This window comes from Miscanthus floridulus, chromosome 4 (genome assembly GCF_019320115.1).
Source record: "Miscanthus floridulus cultivar M001 chromosome 4, ASM1932011v1, whole genome shotgun sequence".
NCBI lineage: Eukaryota > Viridiplantae > Streptophyta > Magnoliopsida > Poales > Poaceae > Miscanthus > Miscanthus floridulus.
In genome coordinates this window covers 47,246,778-47,265,617 of record NC_089583.1, presented here as the reverse complement: position 1 = coordinate 47,265,617, position 18,840 = coordinate 47,246,778, and the positions used below count along the sequence as shown (strand labels likewise).

General features: G+C 47.8%; 1 pseudogene; it reads right to left on the bottom strand.

The window, feature by feature from the left end:
- LOC136548485 (U-box domain-containing protein 33-like) overlaps positions 1–1,445 on the bottom strand; it is a 41,666-nt pseudogene extending 40,221 nt beyond the window's left edge.
- Between the last annotated feature and the right edge of the window lie 17,395 nt (positions 1,446–18,840).

The window sequence follows — 18,840 nt, the reverse complement described above, 5'->3', positions numbered from 1 at the left end:
ACAAAGCACGTGGTTACCTCCGGGAAACAACACATTATTGGAGTTGATGGCGTGGACGATGTTGAAGCTTACAATAACTATGATGAGATGCCGCTATTCACAGACTTTCCTAAGAAGATCAGTGTTGTCGAAAAGAACCTCCCCAAAGACATAATGCCATGGGAACAAAAAGGTGTCAAGGGGAAAGTCATTACAGTGGGCTAGCTAGTTGTTGAACGTGGAGGTTTGTATAAGTGTGTGTTTGTAAGACTTCATTTATGCATGCGTGCGAGACTATATATTTATGTACATGTGTAAGACTACATATTTTTGTATGTGTGTGAGACTACATTTTATGCATGTGTGTGAGACTACCCTTTGCAACATCCAAATGACTCTATTTGAACATCCACTCTATTTTCATTTATTACAACATTTTTATTTTATTTCATTTAATGTCATAAAATTGTAGTCGAAGTTTTAAAATTCAAATTTTTAATTTTTGTTTTCTATATTGTTTTGACTACAATTGTTTATATATATATTTATTCATATATAGAATAATACAAAATATTATATTTGTGCATATACACAATTTTTTTATATTACTTTGCGTTTTTATGATATAAAAATATAGAATTTATAATTTAAAAAATAGAAACTATTTGTAGAGGCGGTTGGATCAAGAACTGCCCCTACAAATGTATTTGTAGGGGCGGCTGGATCAGGAACCGCCCCTACAAATGCATTTCTAGGGGCGACTGGACCAGGAACCGCCCCTAGAAATAGGAGGGAGTATTAATAGGACGGCGCACGGGAGTGATGTCATCTGGGCGCTGTCTTCTTCCACCAACGACGTTGTCAGGCTACCCATGCGCCTAGGGTTTCCGCCGCTGCCCCCGCCGCTGGTCCTGCGCCCGCGCTCGCCCACACCCGGGCCCCGGCGTCCGCACCCGGCCCCCAGCGCCTGCCCCTGCGTGCCTAGGGTTTCCGCCGCCAGCCATGCCACTGGTCCCACGCCCGCACCCGGCCCTAGGCGCCCGGCCCCTGGCCCCCGACGCCCGCCCCTGCGCGCCTAGGGCTTTGGTCGCCGGCCACGCCGCCGGTCCGCGCTCACACCCGGCCCCAGGCGCCCGGCCCCCGGCGCCCGCCCCTATGCACCTAGGGTTTCCGCTGCCGACCACGCCGCCGGTCCCACGCCCGCACCCGGCCCCAGGCGCCCGGCCCCCGGTGTCCCGCACCCGGCCCCCGGTGCCCACCCCTACGCGCCTAGAGTTTCTGCCGCCGGCCACGCCGTCGGTCCCGCGCCCGCACCCAGCCCCAGGCACCCGGCCCCCGGCGTCCCGCCCCCGCACGCCGACGACGCACGCTCCCGGCGCCCCGTGCCCGGCCCCTGGCCCCCTGCCCCCGTGCACCGACGACACATGTATGTTCCTCCTCTCCCTTTCTCTGTTGTCCATCCCCATCTTGAACAGAGGCTGAAGAATCCTCGCAATTCTATTTGCTCTTCTTAATTATATTGCTTATGCAATTCTATGCCTTCGCCTTCAGACTTGTCGTAAGATTAGTATGCTTGTGTTTGCTTCAATTAGTATGAGATTTGTCGTAAGTCCAGAACTGAAGGGAATGAAATTGAACATGATATAAGCAGTTTCAAAAATTAGTATGCTTGTGTTTGCTTATACACAGGTTTAGGATTGAAGTTTTTTTTAGAGTGGCAGTTTCAAAAATTTAGGTATCGGGATATCAATTTGTCAACAGATTAGAAATTAAGAATGCAGTTTGTAGGATTTTTTTACATGGTGCTGGTGACGAACATGAAATTTCTAGCAGCAAGTACACATGTTATTTCTTTAATGATCTGTTCTGACTTCCTGGATTATATACTATAGTAAAACTTAATTATTTGTTTTTTATCAGCAAGTACACATGTTATTTCTTATTTGCAGTATGACATGATATGATTTGTGGTAGGTTCTTGCATTTGAACTATGGTTGGATTGATACATGATGTTGCAGAGAAGAATTTAGTTTTCATTGTTGAGTTATCAGTTTGACTTCAGCATAATGAGATGTGCTAGATTGCTTGTCAAAATATTGCTGCATTGTTCTAGCATGCTGGCTTGACTGTATTTTTTTATGAAAACTTGTGCTACTTGCTGGACTATTATAGTAAAGTTGTATTACTTGCTGGACTATGATACTTGCTTGCCTGTATTAGTTGATAGTTTCGATTTAGGTGATTGTCGTCCACACCTAGCATGTCAAAATCAAGAACTGGACTCACAAGCAAAAGCCAACTCCTAATATAAATAATATAAAATGCTATTCACCTTATAATTTGAGACTTGGAGGATATACTGTCGTTCCTTGGAGTCTATCATAACAAGCTTTGTTTGCTAATCCATCATTTGCTCTACTTGTTGCTTCTCCACATCATTTTTAAATTTCTCCAACATCCTAGAAACAACACAAGTACTTATCATGTTTGACATAGAAGCTAGATGATATTTTGTTCTATGTTTTGTGTTTGGTTTTGATTGGGCTCCATGGCACTTACACTGCATACTTTCAACTGTCTTGATGCTTACTACTTTTAGCACATGCCACTCTATAACTGTCTTGATGCTTACTACTTTTAGCACATGCCAGTGGTTGTCACTGTCTTGATGTTTACTAGCAGTGGTTGTCACTGTCTTGATGCTTACTAGCAGTGGTCGTCAATATCAAATCCTTAGTACTACTGCTACTAATACTTAACTACTACTTAAGCTGTCCTTCCTACTAGTCTGTACTCTTACTCTTACTCTTACTACTACTCTTACTCGTACTACTCTCTATACTACTACTACTGCTCTACTCCTACTCCTATACTAATTGCTGCTGCTACTCTATACTACTACTACTCTCTATACTGCTACTACTGCTCTACTCCTACTCCTATACTAACTGTTGCTGCTACTCTATACTACTACTACTCTCTATACTACTACTGCTCTACTCCTACTCCTATACTAACTGCTGCTACTACTCTATACTACTTAACTACTGCTGCTACTCTATACTACTACTTAACTAATACTTAAGTTGTCCTTGCTACTACTTTATACTCTTACTCTTACTACTACTTCACTACTCTTACACTACTACTCTTACTACTACTACACTGCTCTTACTACTCCTACTACTCCTCCTCTTACTACTCCTACTCCTCCTCTTACTACTCCTACTACTCGTCTTACTACTTGCTACTCCTAAGTGGCTGCTGTTGCTTTTTACTACTACTACTGCTCTACTCTACTACTTTTACTACTACTCCTCTACTCTACTCTACTATCTCTACTACTCTCTACTTTTCTATACTATTACTACTACATAACTACTGCCACTGCTCTATACTACTACTACTCTGTACTACTTAACTGCTGCTGCTATTCTATACTACTACTTAACTAATACTTAAGTTGTCCTTGCTACTACTTTATACTCTTACTCTTACTACTACTTCACTACTCTTACATACTACTACTCCACTGCTCTTACTACTCCTACTACTCCTCTTACTACTCCTACTACTCCTCCTCTTACTACTTCTACTACTCGTCTTACTACTTGCTACTCCTAAGTGGTTGTTGTTGCTTTTTTACTACTACTACTACTGCTCTACTCTACTACTTTTACTACTACTCCTCTACTCTACTCTACTATCTCTACTACTCTCTACTTTTCTATACTATTACTACTACATAACTACTGCCACTACTCTATACTACTACTACTCTATACTACTTAACTGCTGTTGCTACTCTATACTACTACTTAACTAATACTTAAGTTGTCCTTGCTACTACTTTATACTCTTACTCTTACTACTACTTCACTTCTCTTACACTACTACTCTTACTACTACTCCACTGCTCTTACTACTCCTACTACTCCTCCTCTTACTACTCCTACTACTACTCCTCTTACTACTCCTACTACTCGTCTTACTACTTGCTACTCTTGTCTTTTGCCATCAGCTGCTGCACTATGTTTGCTAAGCAGCTGTTGGTTTTTTTTTGCCAAATCTCCCCTCTCCTCTCCTCTCCTCTTCTTTGTTTTGCCGATGATGAAATTGTCCAAGTCAATACATTATATGGAATATGAGCTGATGATCAAGAACTTGTGAGGAACTTGGCATCATTAGCAGCCAGCCCCTACATTACCTTCTCCTCTCTTCTCTGTTATGATGCTTTGATGCTCCAAGTTCAAGATTAGATGATGATTGACATGTTTCTAAGGCCTCTACTACTGCTACTACTAGTTTTTTTATATACTATTGTTTTATAGGACTACTTTGGTTTATAGCCCTTTTTTATTTCTTATACCTTCTCACGTACCTAAAGCACACTTTCTTGTATCTTTTATAACAAAGCGTGAAATAATGTCACGAACAACTAGACAGTGCAGCTCGATGCCCTGAGCATGATGAGTAGCCAATCCCTTGAGGAGCAAGCACTAGAGGACCAGCTTACTCAGGAATAGTTCGATAACAAGGTAGAAAAGGATCTAGAAGTGATGCTTACTCAGGAGGAGTGTGACGAGGAGGAAGGCCCTGAAGGAGAGGCTGCTGAAGGCAAAGAAGAAGAGGATGATAATGATGATGACTCAGAAGAGAGGATATGAAAGTCCCGAGGATCCTTTCCCACCTGAAGCAAGAAGGAGGCCAACAGAGGAAGATTTGGACAAGGATTTTGACCCAAATGAGGAGGTAGGGAAGAAGCCTTAGCTTGTAAATTTTGCTAAAGCTTTGGCTGTGTTACCTCTGCTAACACTTTGACCTATCCTATATACAGGTCCCTCCTGAAACTCAGAAAAGATGACGTCAACAGTCTACGACATCTCGCTGGACAAGATGGAGTAGAGGAAAGGAGAGCAGAGGCAACAGCCATAGAGACAGATCACGATGCCTCTGCTCCACAAACTCAAGACATAACCATGACTACCAAGCCTAAGAGGAAACAAGGGGATAGAAAAGGAAATCTATATCTAGATAAGGCTTGCTATGTGATAACGAAGGTCGGGCCAGTAGGGGAGATCCTTGAGCTGAAGGAATTAAGAGGACGATTCTGTAATGCGATCGGGGCCCTAGTAAGAGATAAATTGAATCCCAGCAATCCCTAACTAGAAAGAGGTACCAGAGAACATAAAGAATGCACTATGGGATAGGCAGCTGAAGGTCAATTTTAGATTTCCGAAGGGTAAGCATGAATTGGTAAAAAAATGCTATCAGGATGATGGGAGAGTCATTCCGATGTTGGAGGTCGAAGATCAACATGAAGTATATCCAAAAGGGGTTAACTCCCTTCAACGAGTTCGGCAAAATAACTCCTAGTCAATGGGAGGAGCTCATGGCTCAGAAGACTTCACCGGAGGCATTGGAGCTCAGTGCCCGTAACACCGAGCTGGCAAAGAGGAACAAACACCACCATCATCTAGGCCCAGTGGCTACTATGCCAAGGAAGAGCAGTTTAGGAAGATGGATGAAGAAGCCACAGCTGCTAGGGAATATCGATGTGATGAACTTGAAGGTACGCTCAAGGAACTGGAATATATGCGAGGAGTACAGAACCATCCGGCAGTAATCTTAAGTTTGATAAGCCAGAGACCCAAGAGGCGGTATCAAGGATACTGAAATATGCTGAAGACAAAGAGATGGGCTCATTCAATCCTTCCAGAGAGAGAGGGATGAGCTTAGCCTTGGCTTGGGAAACAAGGAGCACACAGGCCACACCAGGGGGCTAGGGAAAAGGATGACCTGGAAGCAAGGATTCAAAGAGGACTAGGCACATGTACAAGAAACATGGCCGAGACTAGGGAGACTAGTCTTGAGCTCCAAGTGAAGGCTCTAGTTGCGAAGGTGCTGAAGGAGCAAGGACTGTCTACTGGAGCCACGGATATTAGTGACGCCACCTAGGAGAACTGGCATTAGTTGGCAGCCCTTCCAAAAGTTCCTAGTAGCTAAGGTTCCACTTGTAGGCCACAACCCCTAGTCGATCGCATACTGGGAACCAACTAGTTGCACCTTGGTGTTTCTCAGCGGCCGATAGAACACTGTGATGGAGGTGGCAACGGGTGTGGCACATCCTCCCAGTGGCTTACACCACAATAATAAGATACCAGCCAGGACTACACTAGGGTCGAGGTGCATACAGTGAAGCCTGAGTTCATGCAGTGGAGGATAGACTACGCAACTCCTGAGGGGCTGGTGTTACTCAGAGACATTATGGGGCAGTTCATCCTCTGGCACAAATAGGACATTATATTGACTGCTTCTTCACCGACTCCCCCTCTCCCAAATTTGGAGCGATTTGTTGAGGTCGGGGAGATATTTTCACCATCTCGTGACCCCCACATTCCTGAGATGCCACACTCTTCCCCACCTCCTATCGAGCATGTGCCTGATGAGATGCCACAACCTTCTCTAGCTCATACCGAGCAAGTGCATCATGAGATGCCACTAGTCTTCTCAACAAGCACAACCGATACATGAACAACGAGTACCTGCTGAAGAAGGTGATGCACAAGAAGATGAGCACGTGCCTGAATGGCAACTTCGAAAGAAGATTCCAATCAACATAAGGTCCAGTTTATGTTTCTGATCAAAGATGTCTCGTCGGTGTCCAAGTGGTATTCCCTATGACCAGTTCAAGCCTGAGAACCAAGTTAAAAAGTCTCATCACAGGGTTCTGAGGAGGCCGTCACTAGCAAACTCCACCAAATTGCAAAGCAGTATCCAAATGTTGATGCCATCAAATGGTCAAAGGATTGCTCGAAAACATATGAAAGAGGCAAGCCCTTCCTACCAAACCGGGACATCCAATGCCTACCACTTGGAATGAGAAGGTTCCATGATTGGTACTTGCATGTTCTCCCAACGAGCATAGATATCATACAAGCATGCTTTCCCACCGGCACATTTGGAACCCTAGCCGGGAAAATTGTCTTTGACTTCAATGACATGCACACATGCTTTCACCTAGGAGAAATGGAGATGAATCTAATTCGCACGTGGTGCCTATAAGTCCTTGTCCTCCCGATATGATATGAATGTAATCTTTGAATTTTGTTGTAACTAACCCACGCCGTGATTTGTAGAATGCAAGTGCACATTATCAAACAAATGCTAAGTGTGAAAGTCGGGTATGTAGACCCTCAAGCTATAGCCCAAACAAATTTTAATTACCCTAAACGGTGGACACTGGATGCCAAAGACCTAGCAGCTGCAAAGACTCTTCGGGAGAAAGAGCGCATCTATAGTGCGAAGCTAAGGGAAGAGTCCCTTAAGGTTGCGGCATACATTGCCTTGGCTTTCAAAAATCTCCAACACCACTCTACTATATGGCTACCATACAACTTCGAGTAAGCTCAACTCTATACTTAAAGCTTTGTTCGATATATTTTATTCGATGCAAAAGGGCTTATCTAGTTCTATAATTAAATCCATGTAGCAACCGCTGGATTTGTATAGCCGTCGATGTCGGGAGGAGCATGGCATGGGTCTTTGATTCATTAGATAAGGACACGGTGACATACAAAGACTTCATATCGATTCTCAAGACGTATACATATCGACAATCCTCATTAGCTTATATGTTTGTATACATACTTGTAACATTCACTTTTGATACTAACAAGTTGTATTTGCTAAAATAATTCGAGCAGGGCATTTAGGTTCTATGTTACTAATCATCATGGAAGGCATGATCTAGCAAGGAAGGAAAAGCTGGCTATAAAAACACTATGTGCGGTAAGTGTAACTTACTTCTTCAGTGCTCCGTTACATGGCTGTCAAAAGCATTACTTAATATTTCCATATGCAAAACACACAGTGCCCCAAGCAGAAGCCTGTGAGTGTACATTGTGGATACTATATATGTTCTATAATGGGTAACACCGGTGCCTACAGGAGACACCCCTTAAGGGTAAGTTCGAACCTCTTCACCCGTAGTATAAAAACTTCGTAAATGGTATGAAATACTAAATCGAAACGTGTTTTCTTGTAGTGGAGAGAAGAGAAAGGAATGAAAAAAGACCCATACAAGGATGACCAACTCTTAGAGCTCAGTCGGCGACCTTTGCAACTTCATATTGGACCAGATTGTACACGTCAGAGGCACCTACCATGACCGAGAGTCTGAGTTAGGTACAAATCCTCAGTACCAATACCTTCGTGAGACTGAAAGGCTAGCTCTAGGACGTTGATAACAATGTGTATGGAATTTGTATATTTAATGATGGACTTGTATATATTCTTGTGAATTGGACTTGTAATTGTAGTTTATAGAATACTCTTATGCTTGTAGTTGCGGTCGCGGGGTGTTCGGCAACGCGAACGCTGGTCGCGGGGCAGTTCGGCAACGCGAACGCGGTTCGGAACGTTGGTCGCGGGGCAGTTCGGCAACGCGAACGCGGTTCGGAATGTTGGTCGCGGGGCGTTCGGCAACGCGAACGCGGTTCGGAATGTTGGTCGTGGGACGTTCGGCAACGCGATTTTGAATTATAATTTTGATTTTTTTTTTGTGGAAAAAAGTACTGTAGGGGCGGTTCTAGATTGAACCGCTCCTACAAATACCTGTTTGTAGGGGCGACTGGTAATACGAGCCGTCCCTACAAATTGATTTGTAGGGGCGGCTGGAAAACACCAGCCGTCCCTACAAATTGATTTATAGGGGCGGCCTGAGAACCGCCCCTACAAATGCATGATTTGTAGAGACTCTTGCATAGGAGCAGCTGGGCAAACTGTCCCTATAAAAGATTACCAGTCGTCCCCTAAAAATGCTTTTTGTAGTAGTGTATATATATGTGCTTCCTTTCGTCGTCACACATACAGCTACTTGCAATTGCATTGCGCCAAACGCTAACCTGACTTGACTGGAGCCATGGATCACCATGCCTCCGTCCCGCTCCTCCTCATTGGGTCCGTTGACCCCATGAACTTTATAATCCTTAGTAAATTACTGTTCAAGCTTAATAAAATTTATATCACATAATGAAGTTGACCTCGATGATCCTAATTGTGTTTTTGCTAGATTTACCATTGTCCTCTGCGGGAAACAGTCTAACTTTTGTAGGCTATGTATGCGAGTTAGACCTGACAATTGAGAGCCCATATGTACTCTTGAAACTAAGGCCAGTTTGGTACGACCCTAGCTCCTCTAAAAACAGCTTCGGTTTGGGCTCTTGTAAGGAGCAGCATCTCCTAGAGAGTTGAAGCTTTTTTTTATCATTGGGCAAAATAGCTTCTTCAGGTAGCCAAAAGGGTAAAAAGTCCATAATACCCTTATTTTTTCTTTTCTTTTCTTTTCATTCTTTTCTTTCTTTTCTTTTACATGAGCTAATTATAAAACTAATTACATAGAACTAAACTAATTAGCGAGGCAAATCTATTAAGCCTAATTAATTCATGATTAGCACATGTTTACTGCAGCACCACATTATCAAATCATAGACTAGTTAGGCTTAATAACTCGTCTCACAAATTAAATCTCAATCTATACAATTAGCTTTGTAATTAGTCTATATTTAATATTCTAAATTAATGTCAAACATTCAACGTGACAGACTAAAGTTTAGTCTGTGATCAAACTTCTTTGCATAGGCGTAGCTTATAGCTAGGCTTCTAGTGCTAATACTAGCTGGATTAAATGTTGTCACGACTGCCTGATGATTTACCTTAATAATCAATTGAACGTACCGTACCTTTTTTTGAGAGGAAGGTAGAATTCTTATTTATTCACACAACATAATGTTTTGAGGTAGTTAGTAGCTTCTACCGGTCATTAGTCAATACTCAATACCTGCAGTTTGTCATATGCAATGCATCTACCAAGCATGCCACTTGATGTCCTATCATTATACTTCCTCAATCCTAAAACAAAAGCACTTCTAGCATTTGAAATTTGTCTCAAAATAATTGTATTTATTGGTGTGACCCACCTAATTATAGTAGGCTTCTTTTCCTCTCTCTAATTTTAAAATGCATCCATTATATGCTGAAATAGGTTTTCATATGTGTAAATATGTAATTCCTAAGTATCATTGATCTCTTCTAATCTAAGAATCCCAAAAACACATTTAATTACATAGGAGTAGACTAATTAGCGAGGCGAATCTATTAAGCCTAGTGTTGGTGTTTCGAGTAAACACCAACGAGTAAATTTGTATTATTGCACGTCTGGTTAGGATGGTGTGCTAAGAGGACACGAGGTTTATGCTGGTTCGGGCAGAATATCCCTACGTTGTTCGTTGCTGCTGCTCATGTTACTAGCACTGAAATGTTCATAGCAGGGGTTACAAACGGACGAGAGAGGGATATGTCCTAAGTCTCTTGTGAAAAGAACGAATGGGTGGCGAGAGCGTAGTCGCTGCTCAACTATGTGTTCGAGGTTCGATGCTCGTGGTTCTGATCTGGTGCGGTGTGTTGCGATCTCGTGCGATGCCTTGCGAGTCCGATGCCCCTCTAAGGGATGCCCTGCTTTCTATTTTATAGGCCAAGGGAAAGCACGAGTTACAACGGGAGAAAAGAGAAGAACGAGAGGGAGAGGAAGTCCTTCAGGGCCACCAGGCCTTTCCTTTCCTTTGTGCGGGCCTCGCTGACATGGCCTGGTGGTGACAGGGACAACCCCATGCCGGGCGCCTGTCCGCCTGATGAAGCCATGCCCTAGCATTGTCAGCGGGTCATGACATCCCATCCCACCCCAGCGGGCGGCACGGCGACCCAGCGTGCTGATCAGCGGTCGTACAAGGAATAGGCAGCATAGTGACCAGGCGTCCGTCACTATGGGCGATGTGAGTCCCCTGGAATGACATGTCATGGGGACAGGCCGTGTTGAGACATGACCGCTCCCTACACGTTGCTAGAAGTTTGTCCTTGGGTTGTACTTTTTGGCCCGTAGTGGTTAGCAGCAACGTGAGCTTCCATTAGGAGCCATACCCGAGGGATCAGGCAAGGCAGAGTCAGCCCTCAGACGTCGGGCGAGGCAGAGCCAGCCCTTAGACATTGGGCAAGGCATAGCCAGCCTATAGACGTCAGACGAGGCAGAGCCAGCCCTTAGACGTTGGGCGAGGCAGAGCTCGCCCTCGGGGATTAAGCAAGGCAAAGCCAGCCTGCAAACATTGGGTGAGGCAGAGCCAGCCCTCAGACATCAGGCGAGGCAGAGCCCACCCTCGTTGGTCGGGCGAGGTGGAGCCTGCCCTCGGGGGTCGGGTGAGGCGGAGCTAGCCCTCAGACATCGGGCGAGGCAGAGCCAGCTTGCAAACATCTAGCGAGGCAAAGCCTGCCCTTGGGGGTCGGGTGAGGCAGAGCCAGCCCTCAGACATTGGGTGAGGCGGAGGCAGCCTGTAGACGTCGGGCGAGGCAAAGCCCGCCCTTGGGGGTCGGTTGGAGCTATAGTCGCACCTTTGACTACCTGGATGGATTAACATATAATGACCCTCAGCCCCTCCTCTATGGGTACCCTAGTATTGGTCCCCGATAGTAGCCCCCGAGCCTTCGGAGGAGTAGAATACTCGTTTGGAGGCTCTTCCAAACGGGAGGACTCTGAGGGCTTTGGCCTTCTTCAGTAGCCCATGACGAAACCTAGGAACATTTGTTCCCTCTCATCGAGACTGGACCCTTTGCGGGTATGACCATGAGATTTGGTGGTTTGGAAAAGGTCTTTCCTGATTGGGGCCCCGGTATCCCATTCACGGGGATCTGGCTAGAGCCAACTGGTGACCGACTCTAGATTCTCAGCAGTTAATCCATATAGTTCTCAGGTCCGTTTGACCGATCTCGAGGGCTCTCTGCCATCTTTAGAAAAAAGACCATGGTTCATATCTGGCGAGACTCGAATGTGGACCAGGATGCCCATAGTGCTTGTGCGCCTGGGTGCTAGTCGCTAGCGGACCCATCCCTTTCCACTTCCTTACCTTGAAGGTGCCTAGAGCAATTGTTGAACTTGTTGATGGGCCAACCTTTGAGCTCCTGGGCCTAGACGAGCTGTAGAGGTGTTTTTAGATCCATATTTATCGCACTTGCGGTGAGTCATGACCCATCTAGAGAGGTGAAACGTTCGGGGAGTTTTCCGAGGGAACGGATATAGATTGCATGCGCATATCCCACGGCGTGACGTTGTGGCAGATCATGGTAGACGTGGAGACCTAGGTAGGCGGTTGGTTTCCTTGCACCCGTTGCCCCTATAAAACCAAAGGGTTCGCCCCCCTGGGTTTCATATCTTGCCTTCTTTCCTTTGCATCTGCAACCGCCGCTACCAATCGTCTAGGCTTCCTGCGTCCACCTCCTCGTCGCCGTCGAGCTCACATCCACCCGCCCCCATCTTCCAATGGATCTATGGCGTTGCTCTGACATCACCTTCTAGCGCATGGAGGGCTCATCTGCCGTGGCCTTCTCCATGTGCGAACCTCGGTAGAGGAATGGCTGCTGCCCGGCGAGGAGGAGTTGTCGTCGCCGCCCGACGACTACGTGGTGTCATTCATGCACTTCCATGAGCGTGGGTTTGTTACCCCCATCCATAAATTTCTTTGGGGGCTGCTGCATTACTACAAGATTGAGTTGTAGCACATCAATCCCAATGGAATACAGCACATGGCAGCATTCATCGCCCTGTGCGACGGATTCTTAGAGATCAGTCCCCACTTCGATTTGTGGCGGCAATTCTTCACCGTCACCCTCTAGAAGAAGAGGGAGAAGAGCAGCAGGCATGAGCTGCATATGCCGATGGGATGCGCCAGCATCCACCTCCGGAACAACCAGGTCGGTGAGTACCCATCGATGCGACTGTCGACCTCCAACAAGGGGTGGCATTTGCAGTGGTTCTATACCAAGAATGCCACCGCCGCCCCCTACCGGAGTTCACCTGGCGTCTAATCAAAGAGGCCCCAGAGTTGTGGAGGAAGTGGGGTGTCCTAGAGAAGGACAAGAAGAAGATCTGGGGCCACCTCACCACCATCTGCATCCTGAAGGAGAGTGGCCTAAGGGGTCAGGCATCATCAGGGCCTACCACACGAGGAGGGTGGCGCTATTGATGAGGCGCGCGCTCCTGCTGTATGCGATGGCACCCAAGGCATCATTCGATGGGACGGTGCTTACCGAGGGAGCGCTCTCCCACTCTGAGGTCACACAGTGCATTAAGGAGGCAATGCAGCCTTCACGGGACAACACGGGTGCCCTCCTTGATTTCGTCTATATGGTGTTGGGACATCATTCGATGCAGCTAGATCTAGGCTATGTCATCTTCGTAAGTTCCCCTCCTCACGCCTCCTCTTCAATTGATTTCTTGACCTCTTGATACTAACATTGAAAGGGACGGGACTAGCCAAGGGACCTCATCCTCATGGATCACCTGGCTTCATTGCTGAGGGATTCATCTGTGAGGGTGGCGAATCGCGTTGAGGGCGAGCAGTTGATGAAGGCGAAGGAGGACAAGAGGAAGAAGAGGCAGCGAAAAGCTGTAGGTGTGGGAGTGAGGGGAGGACACCGACAGTGACAACGATGATGACGAGGAAGATGATGACGAGGTAGTCGACTGACATCGAGTGGGATGATCTAGAGAGCAAGGATATGCTGATAGGTATCGGCTCATCCTTGTAGGAGTCGGGACCCTTCCCATTCCACGGAGGGGAGGGCACATCCTTGGAGCCAACGGAGATGGGTTGGACCGTCGGCCCATCCTAGGAGCCAACAAGGGCGATAGGCTCTGCCGCCACGCTCGAAGGTGCCAGTAGAGGTAGGTGGCTCTGTCAGTCAGTGCCCCAAGATCCAAGGGGAGCAAGCCCCTTTCCCCAAGAGCAGGGGTAGGCTCAAAATGGCCTCGCCCTGACAAGACAGAGCAGAGGTCTAGGGGTTCACCCCCCAACATTATATGTCACATAACAGCGCCGATGTGAGTCATCAGCTCCCCTGCTTCTTCTGTTTTGGGTGGATTTCATCATGACTTATGTTTTCCATTTCTTGCAGCGTTGGGAGGTGTGTAATCCCTTGGCGCTGGCGCCAAAGAAAAGTGGCACCCTTCAAGCAAGGCGGCAGTCATCGGCTGGCGTCATGCTCATTTCGGGCAGGAGCGACGCCAGTGTGACTGTGTCACTGGTTGGTCAAGCTCTGCCAGTGGGACAGCAGACATGGGGGCCAAAGGGGTACCTTCAAAGATCGCTGAGCAGCCAGTGATGGTGGCGACATCACTGCCAATGATGGGGCATGTGGGGCTACCGACTGCACTCGTGGCATCGACTGTGGTGGGTGCGACGCAACTAGTCATGACCCAACCAATGCAGGTGGAGGTGGCGGTGGCTGTGATAGGTGGGTCATAGCTGGACCCTATCGTGGTGGCGCCTAAGGTACCGATGCGACCCACATCGTTGATAGCTCAGGCGATGGAGTCTGGCATGGGCCGGACTAAGGGGGACATGGCCGAAGGGTCCTCGGACATTGTGGTGCTAGGAGAGAGGTCGACGCCTGTACCAGTGACCCCTTCCATCGCCAGAGGGAGCATACCAGCAGGAACGTCATGACAAGAGGGCTCAGCGGAGCTTGGAGCCGGCGAGAGTCATCTCTAGCCCTGACTTCGATAGGTGGCGACTTGCCTATGCGGGGTGAACCCCTACTCCGGTGGACAAATCCACAGGACCCAGCGTCAATGCTCTTCACCCTCGATGATGCCGTTGAGAGCATGGTGCGGGAGAGCCTCGATGTGGGAGCTACATCCGTGCTCGAAGCCCTGGACCATGCCCAGGGTGCCTTGGCCAAAGTTGTTCCCACTAGCCAAGTATTTTCTTAATCCTGCTTCTTGCCCTTTCCTTTCTCCACATATTTTTGTATCCTGACGATCATCTTCTTTTAGTCCCTCATTGCTCATAGCTGGGAGAAGTCTCGGTTCCTTCTCGAGCAGAAGGAAGCCTAGGACCGCCTTGTTGAGGAGGTGCGGCTATGCGGGAAGGTGACCAGCTCAGCTTGTTGTCACCCAGCAAAGGGTGGCTGAGTTGACCCCCTCACCGAGGAGGCGAAATAGTCTTCGGTCGTAGGCGGCCGAGGCCCGCCGGCACGCTGATGAGGCCGAGAGGGCATTTGAGGCCCTGTTGGCGAGGTCATGGAGGGATGATGAGGAGACCACCAGGGTTAGGAAGGCATGGGATGAGCTACTCCGGAAGGACTACTGAGACCTACCAGTGGATCCTTGACCTTCTGGCTGAGGTTGAGCAAGAAAGGGAGTTGAAGCTGGGAGCTAAGGAGAAGCTCACGGCCCTAGAGAAGAGGACGAGCCTGGATGCTGAGGCAATCACTCGGCTGCTGCAAGGAGCGGGACAAGCTACTCTAGACCGTAGAGAGGCTCCTCCGCTTGGAGCATGACTAGGCCCTCCAAGAGCAGTGACCAGGCCTGCCAAGAGTGCGATGATGCATAGCAAAGGGTCGTCACCCTCCAGGCCAAGATTGGAAACATGATGGCCCAGAAGTTGGAGGCCGAGAGCGTTTCTACCGGGCTGGCCATGGACCTCATCAAGGCGAGGAGGAATCTTCAGGCAGGAGAGCGATGAGCTCGGTATCCTAAGTGCCCACCCTCGGTGTGGTTTGTGATAACCTTGAGGTGGTGTGGTTGGAGGGGACCAATTCGCTCGTGGCCCATGCAATCGAGATCATGGCGCTGGGTGCGCTAGCTCAATAGGAACGCCCTTCACGCCGGGGTGAATCAATCCTTCATGATTGCTCGTTCTCATTACGGGGACAGCATTGACCTAGAGGCGATGATGCATGGCTTTGTGCCTAGGCTATGAAGCCCATGAGCTGGAGGAGATGGAGATGGCAGTGGCTCCCCTTTTGCAGGACCTGGCGGATAGACTAGAGAGCATAGTTCTACCTCAGAGGGGTTAGTTAGTCCGATAGGTTGGGCAATCATTAATGTAATAAGCAGACAAGCTTCAACCCCTCTGTACTATCTGAACAAACTTATCATTTTGTTTCATTTGATTGAATTTTTTTCTCCCTTTTTATGTGTGAAAAGGGGTTAATGCATTCTGACCCTTTCATTTGTTAAGACCATAGAGCTCGAGGTATAGGATGGAAACTTCTGATCATGTTGGTGAGTAAAGATGCCATAGCCATCAAGGTGTAGGTCTCTCACAGTCTGACCAGTTTTACTCAGCATTCGTTCCCATAGACCTTGCCGCTAGGTTTAACGTGAGGAAGGTTGTTGGGTGTAGCAACTATTTCAAAAAGGTTGTATTTATACCCTTATTAGCCCTCGAGTGAGAGCTGACCCCTATCGTTGCTGGGGTCGGGTGTCACTAATAGATTGAGGAGAGGATAGCAAAATTAGTAGGAGAAAATAGTCTCTTATTTTTGCATGTACCCCCTCCCTAGGTTCTAGGCCATCGTTTTGCGACCTCGCGTTCGGTCTCTTTGCGAGTCCAACTAGCCTCAAGCCCTCAGCATGTAGTAGGGGTCTGATTGAGGGTCGTCTCATCTTTGTGATCATCGCCCTATCTGTGGTTTCTGCAACTGTAGGTGTTGAGCTAACGTCACTTGCCTTGATGGCTTGAGTGACACTCTCGGTGAGCTCCCTAATAGGCATGTTTGAGTGGAATCTAGGTCCGTCATTTGTGATGGGGTCAGCATGGTCCTTGCATGGCATTCCACTGCTCCTTAACCCGCCTCCCGATAGATGCCCAAGCCGTTTTGGAGAGCAACTTTGGTGACCCGATGGCCTCCCCTTAGTGGGGATTCTATGGTCTTGGCTCAAGGTTAGGATCAAACGAGATGGCTGAGATGACCCTATCTACATCTAAGTGGGTCAGGCAAAGGTTGCTAGGGGCTCATCTGCATTTTCTCCCCTGGCTTTGTTTGACGCGAGGCGGCCTCAGGCCCTTCACAGGTCGGCCTTTGAACCCTAGTCTCCCGATTTTGGGTCGAGCGGCTCGAGCCCCTAAGCCCTATGGGGGTCATTAGGGGTTAGCCAGATTTCATGCATCATCCTATCCTCGGCTTCCACAACTAGAGGAGCTAAGCTAATGACACTTGCCTTGATGGCTCGAGTGTCACGCTTGGTGAGCTCGCTAACAGGCACGTCCGAGTGGAATCCTGGGTCCGTCATCTGCTAACGGGGTCAGCATAGCCCTCCTATGGCATTCCATTGCTCCTTAACCCACCTCCCGGTAGATGCCCATGTCGCTTTGGAGTGACTTAGGTGGCCCGCTGGCCTCTCCTCGATAGAGATTCTATGGGCTTTGCTCGAGGTTAGGATAGAACGAGAAAGGTCTAGATGTCCCTATTCGCTTCTGAGTAGGGTCAGGCAAGGCCACTAGGGCTCATCTAAGTTTTTCTCCCCTAGCTTTGTTTGACATGAGGCGGCCTCGAGCCCTTCAGTGGGCTGGCCTTTGAACCTCGGTCCGATCGCCACTCATGTCGAATGAGACGACTACCGCTTCGTGACGTGACACGAAGCATTGTGATGCAATAACTACATATGCAATGCTTGGATGTATGAGATAAATGTATGGATGAGTGTATGAATGAATGTATGAATGCATGCATGAGAATGGATGAATGAATGTTCATGTATTGGAAAAGTAAAGTCAGGGTTGGTAAAGTTACCTCGATGGCTCGAGTGACGTGTTCAGGGGAGTTCTTACCGGATGTGTCCGTGTGGGGTCTAGGTCTGTCGTTCATGGTGGAGTTGGCATAACCTGCATGAGGTATCCCACTGCCCTTTGCCCATATCTCAGCCATGACTCGAGCTGTCTGATTGGCCTCACACGACCTGCTGACCTCTCCTCGATGGAGACTCCACAGGCAGGGCCTCTCCAAATCCTTCTGAGGGAGGTGGAGGCTAAAGCTTAGGTTGCGGGGACAAAAACTCTTATCATGCTGGTGAGCAAAGGCGCCATAGTAACTAGGGCATAGGCTTCTAGTAGTCTGACCAGTTTCACTCAGTGTTTGTCTCCGCATACCTTTCTTCTAGTTTTTTAACTGTGAGAAGGGGTCAGGCATAAAAATGGTCTAGCGAATAGATATTCTTGCCGGCCCCCGAGCGAGGCCCGACCCCTTTCTGTTGCTAGGGGTCAAGGGCTCGATAGTGAAATAAATGTGCATTAAAGTTTGGGTGACCCATCTCTCAGCAGCGGCCCGAATCGTTCGATTAACTTGGGTGTCCCGCTGGCACAGGTCTTACCTTGATGGCATGAGTGATGGGTCTAGAGAGTTCTTACCGGATATGTTCAAGCAGAATCTAAGTCCGTCATTCATGATGGGATTGGCATAACCTACATGGGGCATCCTACTGCTCCCTACCCTTCCCTCAGCAGCGGTTAAGCCATCCTGTTGGCTTATATGACCCGCTGGGACAAGACTTACCCGCAAAGACAGAGGATGAGAACATCTCGTGCAAGAATTTAGTTAGGCAGATAAGCCCGGCGATGAACTTGTAATAAATGGACAAGCTCTTAAATCTCAGTTATGGCCAAATAGCTTTTTAGCCTTTCTCCCCTTTTTCACATGAAAAGGTTAGTGTGTTTCAACCCTTTCCGTCATTGAGGCCATGAAGCTTGGGGTGCGGTTGAATGGATCCCGATCACGCTGGTGAGCAAAGGCACCGTAGCGGCTGGGGCATAGGTTTCTCATAGTCTAACCAGTTATACTCAGAGTCTGTTCCTACAACCCTAGCTCCTAGGTCTTAATGTGAGAGGGGGTCAGACACAGAGAAACGTTCGCTAGGTGGATATACTCTTAGATGCACACCGACTCTTGCCGTAGCTAAGGCCAAAAAGCCTAGGGTGCAAAGAAAAACTCTAATCATGCTGGTGAGCAAAGGTGTCATAGCCATCGGGGTC